The 13398-nt window shown below is 39.9% G+C and overlaps 1 long non-coding RNA gene across 1 annotated transcript in view; it reads left to right on the forward strand.

The window, feature by feature from the left end:
* The window catches only part of LOC136792418 (uncharacterized), a 188076-nt gene that overhangs the window by 131086 nt on the left and 43592 nt on the right, over positions 1-13398 (forward strand). The window lies entirely within an intron of this gene.

Consider the following 13398-nt stretch of genomic DNA (forward strand, 5'->3'; position numbering starts at 1 on the left):
CTAAAATAGGGGATGGACCGATGGACAGGAGAAGGTCAATTGAGAAGCCAAAGACAATAAGAGATGGAATGAATGTGTTGAGACCGAAGGCCTGAAAGGGAGTCAAGGTATTAGGGAGTAGGTGTTTCCGATCAAGTAGCCTTCCTCTTCTTGTCTTTGATGTGGACAGGTGATGGCCGCCTTGTCCTGCTGAGAAAACGTTTCATTCTTGTGTAGCTCCTCCAAGCACGCTGTGTTCCCTTGGCCTCAGACTGGTTGCATCCCACTACCTTTCCCTTGGGTACAAGACTCTTGGGCAACCACGTGGTTGACGTCCTGGCAAGACGGTAAACTCCAACCTCATCTAGCCTTCACAGTCAAATGTCAAGCCTACGGGAAGGTTAAGGATTCCCCCGCTCTTCTTCGCAGCAGTCTTACTTAAGGGGGAGCCGTCCCGGTCCCCGTTCTGTAGACAGTCTGTCTACCATTTGATCTTGTCCACACAGTGTTTACTGGTCAATGGGCAAATCAAGGCCAGCCTTCCGTTTTTGAAAGCAATCTCCGTTCCATCTTTATAAGTGATTTCCTGGTGCTCTCCTTTTTTTTAGCTTTGATGGGAAGGAATTGCATTGCACAGACTTAATATTTGCTCTACTAATCTTCTCCTGATATTACTGGAGGGTAAAAGTGGAGATATTATTAGGTTTTATGGCTATACTGATTGTTATAACTAGCATCCATTTGAGTGAGTGCTGTACCAAACTGGTTAGTAAATGCTTGAAATAATCCCTGGTGAAGTGTATTCCTCGAGCTTACACCTTTCAACAGGTCCTGTGCGAAGGTTGCTGGCCCTAATCACAGGTCAGTCTCAGAACTTACAGACTGGGATATTTGGCTCCTCTGATCTCCAGCTTTGGCAAGTTTTGGTAACAATTCTAGGGCCCAAGAAAAGTTCCACTGGTCATTCTATACCATTCTTTAATAATGCTGCTATGACAATAAGCATTTTATTACTTTTTTGAAAAAGCATATAGTTATGTTATCCAATGCTTTCTTTGATCAGTAGTAGAGAGTACGTTATGATGCTTAGCATTTATTCATATGCTTATTCAATACGTATATACTTAATTTTTATGATGCTCCAGGCAATAAGAGAAACAAAAATGAATATAAATAAATAAAATTAGAACCATGAGGTCAAGAATCTTAAGTTTTCAGGGGAGAATAAAAAGACCTGACCTTAATATGTGCACATAATATATAGTGACAGTTAAATGTGGGCGATTACACATACATGATGGAGCAGATTAATTTGACCTGGGTCTTGAAAAAGAGAGAAAAATTGGAACCAAAAACTAGAAAAATAGAAAGGAAATAAGATGCTCTGAACATATCATCAGAGCATCTATCTTCTAAAGTATAGTTGATAATAACGTCTGCCACTTTGAATTATTTTCCTCAATTCTTATGAAATCTTAAATCTATATGTAGATTGATTTGGGCATTCTCAGTAATATCATGGAATTTTAAGAGAACAATTTCTCTATTATATATTTTCGCCAAATTTTTGAGTGCCTAATACTTTGTGCCTTTCAAGAATAAAATATACTGTCTCTACCTTCAAGAATTCAGCCTAATAATAAACAAATATGATGAGTGATTCATAGTATATTCCATTCAACTTTTCAGTTTTTTTTTAACTTTCTATTTTATATTGGAGTATAGTTGATTAACAATGTTGTGTTAGTTTCAGGTGTACAGCAAAGTGATTCAGCTATACACATACATGTATCTATTCTTTTTCAAATTCTTTTCCCATTTAGGTTGTTACGTAATATTGAGCAGAGTTCCCTGGGCTGTACAGTAGGTCCTCGTTGGTGATCCATTTTAAATATAGCAGTGTGTACATGTCAATCCCATACTAATGTGTCAGTTAGTTACTCCAAGGTATGGGAGATCTTCCCAGACCAGGGCTTGAACCTGTGTCCCCTGCATTGGCAAGCGGATTCTTAACCACTGCACCACCAGGGAATCCCCGGAATTAGCTTTTTCTCAATTCTGGGTGACGAATACTCTCTTTTTAGTGAAGGGCAGTTTTCTATTCATCTTGCCCCTCGGAGTTCTGGACTGCGATATAAATGTGTTCACTTCTTAAAACTGACAGAATTTGAGCAGCCTGTGTTCAGTCAATTCTCAGCAATGAATATATGACCTAATCTCGGGTGGCCTTGGCCTGCGGCGGCTTGAAGCAGGGTTTCGGTTCCCAGCCAGTGATTGAGGTTGGGTTGCGGCGGTGAGAGAATCAAATCCTAGCCACTAGACCCGTGGCCAGTGACAAGGCCCTGGCCGTATGGCTTTGCAGAAAAGAATTCCCACAAAGACGGAAAATAGTGAAACACGTAAAGTATTTATTAGGAAATAGGGAGGGTGGGAGGGACGGAGACGCAAGAGGGAAGAGATATGGGGCCATATGTATACTTATAACTGATTCATTTTGTTATAAAGCAGAAACTAACACACCATTGTAAAGCAATTATACTCCAATAAATATGTTAAAAAAAAAAAAAAAAAGAGTACATATGAATAGACACACAGGCAGGCTCAGAGAGAGCCGCGCCCTCCTGGCTGTTTGTATCACTTTCATGGGGCATTGCTTCCACGTTTCCTCTGGCCAATCATTTTTATTTGCCCGGTTCAAAGTCTGTATTTGGTATAGCTCAGGACTTTTCCATGTGTGCGGCTGCATCTTTTAGCCAAGATGGATTCTACCGAGGAGGCCTATGGGTAAGTGAGTATTAGATAGCATCACTCCCCTTTTGACCTCCAAGGAACCTTTCTGAGCATGCGTAGTTGGAGAGGTCTCCTGACTTCAGGAACGAGGAATATGGGGCATCTTATCTTCTATCTGGGCAGGGCCCATCCTCCTCTCTCAGTTGTCCTGTTATTCTTGTCTTGGAGAATCAGTCCACAAGGAAAGAACTCAAACCATTTGCCCTGGGGGCCCGTCTGTCTCCAGCCTGAAACCCACCTAGCACCAACTTGATACCAGGAATGATTTAGAAAAAGGTCTTTGTTGAAGCCATAATTTTACCTGATGTGGAATATATATCCACAGTGTGAATAAGAAGATTCAAAAGCAGTTCTTGGTCCTTTTAAATTACAAAGTGAATATTTATAAACGTAACAAAAAAAGAATAGACAGATTTTTTTTAATTCCATATGCACAAATTTGAAATGTTAAATACAAATGATGAAACAAAAGCACTTTCTTCAAGTATGACAATGTGATTAGTTTTACTATGAAATGAAATTTCATAAACCTATTTTTTTTGAAGTAACTAAAACACACAAGGAAAATAAAAGGATCAAGACATCTTTATATAGTTCATCAGGAAGAAATAGAAATAGTAATTCATCATATAAAACTTTTATCAATAGCACCTAGAAAGTAAATAACCCAAACTATTAAGAGAAATTAAGCTCACTGCTGATTTTTTGTTTATAATTAATTGTATTTTCTAAACTTTCTAAAACATATGCATATTATTTTTATCATCACAAAATAATATTTCTGTTATGAAAAGCTTCAATCAGTTTCCACATACCCAATTTCCTGAATGAACAAATTTCAAGATTTTGCAAGAACTTCATCTACACCTTATTTTTCTTCTTATTTTTTGTTGTTAAAATTATTTTAAAACAAATTCTGGCCATCATATTATTTTACCTCTATATACGTCAACATATACCTTCAAAAAGTATGAACAATTTCCTACATAAAGTCAATGTCTTTTTCATACATAACAAGGTGAGCAATAATTCCTTTATATCAACTAATACCAAGCATGTAATAACTTCCTCAGATTTTTTAAAAACTCTTTTTCATATTTGGTTTATCTGAATCAGGATCCCTAAAATCCACACATTAGTCACATTTATTTAGGTGGATCTCTTTCGATATGGAGCAGCCCTTACTAGCTTTTTCTAAGCCATCGATTTGTTTCAGAGACAAATTCTTTTTTAATTCTGGGGCGTTCTTATCTTTAACTTCCTCTTCATGTCTTATGCTAATTATAATTATAATCATTTTTATGCCATCCAGTCTATTTATCTGTCTGTGAAGATTTCCTTCATTTCCCTGTTTTCATTTTAGAAGAAATTCCTTCAGTCAAGGATTTATTTCTATTTTGTCATTTTCTCTGACATATTTAGAGGAGTGGGATTCCCACTATCATTTAGAAAGAGAGAAAAATATTTTCCTTTTTTCTAAAAAAGTGGGGTTTGGGGGTCTGTTTTTTGTTTGTTTTTTAGGTTGGGAGATGCAGCAATAGTGAATTTGAAGTATCTGTACCAATAATACTCACTAGGTGAAGAAAACCAGGACTCCAAATGGCTAAAAATTTTGTTTTTAAAAATTTCTCTCATCATTTTTTATTGATTAAAATGTTATTTTCTTTCCCAAGACTGATTTTTCTCTGTAATAATTTTTTTTTTTTTTTTTTTTGCGGTACGCGGGCCTCTCACTGCTGTGGCCTCTCCCGTTGCGGAGCACGGGCTCCGGACGCGCAGGCTCAGCGGCCACGGCTCACGGGCCCAGCCGCTCCGCGGCACGTGGGATCCTCCCGGACCGGGGCACGAACCCGCGTCCCCCGCATCGGCAGGCGGACTCCCAACCACTGCGCCACCAGGGAAGCCCTCTGTAATAATTTTAAAACATATCTCACATGAACTTGATTACTTTTTTGCCTATTTTTTCTTTTGTGTCTTTTCCTTCAAATTTACGGTCTATGATTAATATAGGAGTCTAGTTAATATATACAAATGCAAATGAGTATTAACCTGATTTTGTTTTTGAAGGATGAACCTTTTGCTAAATATTTTAAGTATTAAATATGCCATTATCTCAATTTCATATTCCAAAAATAACTTTAATAAAGTCACTAAGCACATTTTTTAGTCTGATCTTTTATACATTTTAAAAATAATTTTTTGTTGTTTAAAAAAAGACTGTTTTTTTCTCTGAACTTAGGTGAATAAAAATCAGCTGTGACATTTCAGCAGGATTTCCAACATAGCTTCATCTTCTTTCCTCTAGAATCAGATTTGGGTCCCATGAAGAAAATAGGGCGCAGTAGAGCAAATTTCAGTGGCTTTTTATGACCATCATGTCTCAGTCTCCTTAAAGATTGTGCCCCCCCATTTGTATATGTGTTTAGCTTTGTGTGAATATGTATCTGTTCTGTTTAACCATGTGGGATTATATTGTTTTGGAAACATATATAGTGCAATTAAAAAAATGCAGAACACTTGTTTCTGATGTTTTGTTTTGAGAACTGTTTTCTACAAAGAAAATGTAATAGGTCCTCTTTTACTCCAGGATCACCGTAAATTTTCCTGATTCCTGGCGCAGAGGCCAGTGGTTTCTGATCAGGCCGCTGGAGTAATTCATTGATTTTTACCTTCAATTAATGAAGGTTTTTGTTTTTATTTTATTTTTGCTTTAGTGAATTATTTCAAATACATGAGACTCAGGAGTAAACCAAGAGAGGATCAATAAGGAATTTAAATTTTTCTTCTATTTGTATCCAAAGACTGAATTTACATTCCTAATCCAGCTTTTTTTTTTTAAACATCTTTATTGGAGTATAACTGTTTTACAATAGTGTGTTAGTTTTTCCTTTACAACAGAGTGAATCAGTTATACATATACATATGTTCCCATATCTCTTCCCTCTTGCGTCTCCCTCCCATCCTCCCTATCCCACCCCTCTAGGTGGTCACAAAGCACAGAGGTGAACTCCCTGGGCTATGCTGCAGCTTCCCACTAGCTATCTAATTTACATTTGATAGTGTGTATATGTCCCTGCCACTCCCCCACTTTGTCACAGCCCACCCCTCCCCCTCCCCATATCCTCAAATCCATGCTCGAGTGAGTCTGTGTTTTATTCCCGTCCTACCACTAACCTCTTCATGACATTTTTTTCCCTTAGAGTCCATATATATGTGTTAGCATACGGTATTTGTTTTTCTCCTTCTGACTTACTTCACTCTATGACAGACTCCAGGTCCATCCACCTCATTATCAATAACTCAGTTTCATTTCTTTTTATGGCTGAGTAATATTCCATTGTATATATGTGCCACATCTTCTTTATCCATTCATCTGTTGATGGACACTTAGGTTGCTTCCATGTCCTGGCTATTGTAAATAGAGCTGCAATGAACATTTTGGTACATGAGTCTTTCTGAATTATAGTTTTCTCAGGGTATATTCCCAGTAGTGGGATTGCTGGGTCGTATGGTAGTTCTATTTGTAGTTTTTTAAGGAACCCCCATACTGTTCTCCATAGTGGCTGTATCAATTTACATTCCCACCAGCAGTGCAAGAGGGTTCCCTTTTCTCCACACCCTCTCCAGCATTTATTGTTTCTAGAGTTTTTGATGATGGCCAATCTGACCGGTGTGAGATGATATCTCATTGTAGTTTTGATTTGCATTTCTCTAATGATTAATGAGGTTGAGCATTCTTTCATGTGTTTGTTAGCAATCTGTATATCTTCTTTGGAGAAATGTCTATTTAGTTCTTCTGCCCATTTTTGGATTGGGTTGTTTGTTTTTTTGTTATTGAGCTGCATGAGTTGCTTATAAATTTTGGAAATTAATCCTTTGTCAGTTGCTTCATTTGCAAATATTTTCTCCCATTCTGAGGGTTGTCTTTTGGTCTTGTTTATGGTATCCTTTGCTGTGCAAAAGCTTTTAAGTTTCATTAGGTCCCATTTGTTTATTTGTGTTTTTATTTCCATTTCTCTAGGAGATGGGTCAAAAAGGATCTTGCTGTGATTTATGTCGTATAGTGTTCTGCCTATGTTTTCCTCTAAGAGTTTGATAGTGTCTGGCCTTACATTTAGGTCTTTAACCCATTTTGAGTTTATTTTTGTGTATGGTGTTAGGGAGTGTTCTAATTTCATACTTTTACATGTAGCTGTCCAGTTTTCCCAGCACCACTTATTGAAGAAGCTGTCTTTTCTCCACTGTGTTTCCTTCCCTCCTTTATCAAAGATAAGGTGACCATATGTGTGTGGGTTTATCTCTGGGCTTTCTATCCTGTTCCATTGATCTATATTTCTGTTTTTGTGCCAGTACCATACTGTCTTGATTACTGTGGCCTTGTAGTATAGCCTGAAGTCAGGGAGCCTGATTCCTCCAGCTCCATTTTTCGTTCTCAAGATTGCTTTGGCTATTCGGGGTCTTTTGTGTTTCCATACAAATTGTGAAATTTTTTGTTTTAGTTCTGTAAAAAATGCCAGTGGTAATTTGATAGGGATTGCATTGAATCGGTAGATTGCTTTGGGTAGTAGAGTCATTTTCACAATGTTGATTCTTCCAATCCGAGAACATGGTATATCTCTCCACCTATTTGTATCATCTTTAATTTCTTTCATCAGTGTCTTATAGTTTTCTGCATACAAGTCTTTTGTCTCCTTAGGTAGGTTTATTCCTAGATATTTTACTCTTTTTGTTGCAATGGTAAATGGGAGTATTTTCTTAATTTCCCTCTCGGATTTTTCATCGTTTGTGTATAAGAATGCAAGAGATTTCTGTGCATTAATTTTGTATCCTGCTACTGTACCAAATTCATTGATTAGTTCTAGTACTTTTCTGGTAGCATCCTTAGTATTCTCTATGTATAGTATCATGTCATCTGCAAACAGTGACAGCTTTACTTCTTCTTTTCCTATTTGGATTCCTTTTATTTCTTTATTTTCTCTGATTGCTGTGGCTAGAACTTCCAAAACTAGGTTGAATAAGAGTGGTGAGAGTGGGCAACCTTGTCTTGTTCCTGATCTTAGTGGAAATGGTTTCAGTTTTTCACCATTGAGAACGATGCTAGCTGTGGGTCTGTCATATATGGCCTTTATTATATTGAGGAAAGTTCCCTCTATGCCTACTTTCTGCAGGGTTTTTATCATAAATGGGTTTTGAATTTTGTCAAAAGCTTTCTCTGCATCTATTGAGATGATCATATGGTTTTTCTCCTTCAGTTTGTTGTTATGGTGTATCACGTTGATTGATTTGCGTATATTGAAGAATCCTTGCATTCCTGGAATAAACCCCACTTGATCATGGTGTATGATCCTTTTAATGTGCTGTTGGATTCTGTTTGCTAGTATTTTGTTGAGGATTTTTGCATCTATGTTCATCAGTGATATTGGCCTATAGTTTTCTTTCTTTGTGACGTCTTTGTCTGGTTTTGGTATCAGGGTGATGGTGGCCTTGTAGAATGAGTTTGGGAGTGTTCCTCCCTCTGCTATCTTTTGGAAGAGTTTGAGAAGGATAGCTGTTAGCTCTTCTCTAAATGTTTGATAGAATTCGCCTGTGAGGCCATCTGGTCCTGGGCTTTTGTTTGTTGGAAGATTTTGAATCACAGTTTCCATTTCAGTGCTTGTGATTGGTCTGTTCATAGTTTCTATTTCTTCCTGGTTCAGTCTTGGCAAGTTGTGCATTTCTAAGAATTTGTCCATTTCTTCCAGGTTGTCCATTTTATTGGCATACAGTTGCTTGTAGTAATCTCTAATAATCTTTTGTATTTCTGCAGAGTCAGTTGTTACATCTCCTTTTTCATTTCTAATTCTATTGATTTGAGTCTTCTCCCTTTTTTTCTTGATGAGTCTGGCTAATGGTTTATCAATTTTATTTATCTTCTCAAAGAACCAGCTTTTACTTTTATTGATCTTTGCTATTGTTTCCTTCATTTCTTTTTCATTTATTTCTGATCTGATCTTTATGATTTCTTTCTGTCTGCTAAATTTGGGGGTTTTTTTGGTCTTCCTTCTCTAATTGCTTTAGATGCAAAGTTAAGTTGTTTATTCGAGATGTTTCCTGTTTCTTAAGGTATGATTGTATTGCTATAAACTTCCCTCTTAGAACTGCTTTTGCTGTGTCCCATAGGTTTTGGGTCGTCATGTCTCCATTGTCATTTGTTTCTAAGTACTTTTTGATTTCCTCTTTGATTTCTTCAGTGATCACTTCGTTATTAAGTAGTGTATTGTTTAGCCTCCATGTGTTTGTATTTTTTACAGATCTTTTCCTGTAATTGATATCTAGTCTGATAGCGTTGTGGTCAGAAAAGATACTTGATACGATTCAATTTTCTTAAATTTGCCAAGGCTAGATTTGTGACCCAAGATATGATCTATCCTGGAGAATGTTCCATGGGCACTTGAGAAAAATGTGTATTCTGTTGTTTTTGGATGGAATGTCCTATAAATATCAACTAAATCCATCTTGTATAATGTATCATTTAAAGCTTGTGTTTCCTTATTTATTTTCATTTTCGATGATCTGTCCATTGGTGACAGTGGGGTGTTAAAGTCCCCTATTATGATTGTGTTACTGTCGATTTCCCCTTTTATGGCTGTTAGTATTTGCCTTATGTATTGAGGTGCTCCTATGTTGGGTGCATAAATATTTACAATTGTTATATCTTCTTCATGGATCGATCCCTTGATCATTATGTAGTATCCTTCTTTGTCTCTTGTAATAGTTTTTATTTTAAAGTCTATTTTGTCTGATATGAGAATTGCTACTCCAGCTTTCTTCTGATTTTCATTTGCATGGAATATCTTTTTCCATCCCCTTACTTTCAGTCTGTATGTGTCCCTAGGTCTGAAGTGGGTCTCTTGTAGACAGCATATATATGGGTCCTGTTTTTGTATCCATTCAGCCAGTCTGTGTCTTTTGGTGGGAGCATTTAATCCATTACATTTAAGGTAATTATTGATATGTGTGTTCCTATTACCATTTACTTAATTGTTTCAGGTTGTTCTTGTAGGTCTTTTCCTTCTCTTATGTTTCTTGCTTAGAGAAGTTCCTTTAGCATTTGTTGTAAAGCTGGTTTGGTGGTGCTGAACTCTCTCAGCTTTTGCTTGTCTGTAAAGGTTTTAATTTCTCCATCAAATCTGAATGAGATCCTTGCTGGGTAGAGTAATCTTGGTTGTAGGTTTTTTTCCTTCATCACTTTAAATATGTCCTGCCACTCCCTTCTGGCTTGTAGAGTTTCTGCTGAAAGATCAGATGTTAGCCTTATGGGGATTCCCTTGTGTGTTATTTGTTGTTTTTCCCTTGCTGCTTTTAATATGTTTTCTTTGTATTTAATTTTTGACAGTTTGATTATTATGTGTCTTGGCGTGTTTATCCTTGGGTTTATCCTGTATGGGACTCTCTGTGCTTCCTGGACTTCATTGACTATTTCTTTTCCTATATTAGGGAAGATTTCAACTATAATCTCTTCAAATATTTTGTCAGTCCCTTTCTTTTTCTCTTCTTCTTCTGGGACCCCTATGATTCGAATGTTGGTGCGTTTAATGTTGTCCCAGAGATCTCTGAGACTGTCCTCAGTTCTTTTCATTCTTTTTTCTTTCTTCTGCTCTGCAGTAGTTATTTCCACTATTTTATCTTCCAGGTCACTTATCCGTCCTTCTGCCTCAGTTATTCTGCTACTGATCCCGTCTAGAGTATTTTTCATTTCATTTATTGTGTTGCCCATCGTTGCTTGCTTCCTCTTTATTTCTTCTAGGTCCTTGTTAACTGTTTCTTGCAATTTGTCTATTTCCAAAATTTTGAATCATCTTTACTATCATTATTCTGAATTCCTTTTCAGGTAGGCTGGCTATTACCTCTTCATTTGTTTGGTCTGGTGTGTTTTTATCTTGCTCCTTCATTTGCTGTGTGTTTTTCTCATTTTGCTTATCTTACTGTGTTTGGGGTCTCCTTTTTGTAGGCTGCAGGTTCGTAGTTCTATCTGTTTTTGGTGGCTGTCCCCAGTGGCTGAGGTTGGTTCAGTGGGTTGAGCAGGTTTCCTGGTTGGGGGGACTAGTGCCTCTGTTCTGGTGGATGAGGCTGGATCTTGTCTTTCTGGTGGGCAGGTCCACGTCTGGTGGTGTGTATGGGGATGTTGGTAGCCTTATTATGATTTTAGGCAGCCTCTCTGCTAATGGATTGGGCTGTAGACCTGTCTTGCTCTTTGTTGGGTATAGGGTGTTTAGCAGTGTTCGTTGCTGGTCCTTGAGTGAAGCTGGGTCTTGGTGTTGAGATGGAGATCTCTGGGAGACTTTCGTCGTTTGATATTACGTGGAGCTGAGAGGTCTCTTGTGGACCAGTGTCCTGAGGTTAGTTCTCCCACCTCAGAGACACAGCCTTGACACCTGGCTGGAGTGCTAAGAGCCTTTAATCCACAGGGCTCAAAATAAAAGGGAGAAAAAAATAGAAAGGAAGGAAGGAAGGAGGAAGGGAGGGAAGGAAGGAAGAAAGGAAGGGAGGGAGGAAGAAAGGAAGGGAGGAAGGAAGGAGGGAATAAGGGAAGGAAGGGAGGAAGGAAGGAGGGAAATAGGAAAGAAAGGAGGGAAGAAAGGAAGAAAGAAAGGGAGAAGACAAAATAACGTAGGGTAAAATAGTTATTAAAATAAAAAATAATTATTAAGAAGAAAAATTTCTATTAAAGAAAAAAACAAAAAACCGGGTCGGTCTAACCCTAGGACAAATGGTGAAAGCAAAGCTATACAGACAAAATCTCACACAGCAGCACACACATACACACTCACAAAAAGAAAAAAGGAGAAAATAATAGTATATCTTGCTCCCAAAGTCCACCTCCTCAACTTGGGATGATTCGTTGTCTATTCAGGTTTTCCACAGATGCAGGGCACTTCAAGTTGACTGTGGAGCTTTAATCCGCCGCTTCTGAGGCTGCTGGGAGAGACCTCCCCCTCTCTTTGTTCGCACAGCTCCTGGGGTTCAGCTTTGGACTTGGCCCCGCCTCTGCGTGTAGGTCTTCCGAGGGCGTCTGCCCTTCGCTCAGACAGGACGGGGTTAAAGGAGCCGCTGATTTGTGGTCTCTGGCTCACTCAGGCCAGGGGGAGGGAGGGGCACGGAGGCGGGGCGAGTCCGCGATGTCAGAGGCCGGCGTGACGCTGCACCAGCCCGAGGCGCACCGTGCGTTTTTCCGGGGAGGCTGTCCCTGGATCACGGGACCCCGGCAGTGGCGGGCTGCACAGGCTCCCGGGAGAGCTGGTGTGGAGAGTGACCTGCGCTCGCACACAGGCCTCTTGGTGGCGGCAACAGCAACCTTAGCATCCCACACCCGTCTCTACTGTCCGTGCCGACAGCCGCGGCTCGCGCCCGTTTCTGGAGCTCCTTTAAGTGGCGCGATTAAACCCCTCTCCTCGCGCAGCAGGAGGCAAAGAGGGAAGAAAAGGTCTCTTGCCTCTTCGGCAGCTCCAGACTTCTCCCCGTCTCCCTCCCGGCCAGCCGTGGCGCACTAACCCCTTCAGGCTGTGTTCACTCTCCTAACTACAGACCTTTCCCTGGGATCCGACTGAAGCCTGAGGCTCAGCTCCCAGCCCCGCCCTCCCCAGAGGCTGAGCAGAGGAGCCTCTCGGGCAGGTGAGTGCCGATCGGCACCGATCCTCTGTGCAGGAATCGCTCCGCTTTGCCCTCCGCACCCTGTTGGTCTGCTCTCCTCGTGGCCCCGAAGCTTCCCCCTCCGCCACCCGCAGTCTCCGTCCGCGAAGGGGCTTCTAGTGTGTGGGAACCTTTCCTCCTTCACGGCTCCCTCCCACTGGTGCAGGTCCCGTCCCTATTCTTTTGTCTCTGTTTATTCTTTTATCCCCTGCCCTGCCCAAGTACGTGGGAGAGTTTCTTGCCTTTTGGGAGGTCTGAGGTTTTCTGCCAGCGTTCGGTGGGTGTTCTACAGGAGAAGTTCCACGTGTAGATGTATTTCTCATGTCTCTGTGAGGAAGGTGATCCCCGCGTCTTACTCTTCCGCCATCTTCTCCGTCCACCCCTAATCCAGCTTTAATCACTAAGACACACTGAGCCAATTCCTTTCCTTCCTTGGAATTTCCAGCCTCTCTACCCATGATTCTCTTTCCATCCAGCCAAGGGTGCAACTTATTTATCAGTCTCTGTTATGCCCTGGTGCCTTCATGTATAAACCTAAGGGACGGTCTTGGGAGACTGATGAATTATTTGCAAGACAAAAATATTAGAAGTGTCCAGATACAAATTGCTGTCTATCTAAAGTTATTTGTTGTTAGCAATTTTTAAAAATCACCTATTCAAGGTTTCTAGCTTTTTAATGCAAATTTATTTACCTACATTGCTTCAGTAGCATCTGTGTCAGCATTTTCAGCCTTGGAAATGCTCTTGTAAATTCCCAAGAGACAGATTATGTCTGTCTGTTAATACAAGTTTGTATTCCTGATGCATAGTGAGGCCAAACAAACTGAAAAGTTGGAGCTTGGAGCAGAGAAAGGTTTATTGCAGGACCGCGCAAGGAGATGGGTGGCTCATGCCCTAAAAGCCCCAACTCCCGAAGGGTTTTGGCAAAGCACTGTGGGATCGCAGGGTATGTGATCAGCT

The sequence above is a fragment of the Kogia breviceps genome, chromosome 13 (assembly GCF_026419965.1).
Source record: "Kogia breviceps isolate mKogBre1 chromosome 13, mKogBre1 haplotype 1, whole genome shotgun sequence".
Lineage (NCBI taxonomy): Eukaryota > Metazoa > Chordata > Mammalia > Artiodactyla > Physeteridae > Kogia > Kogia breviceps.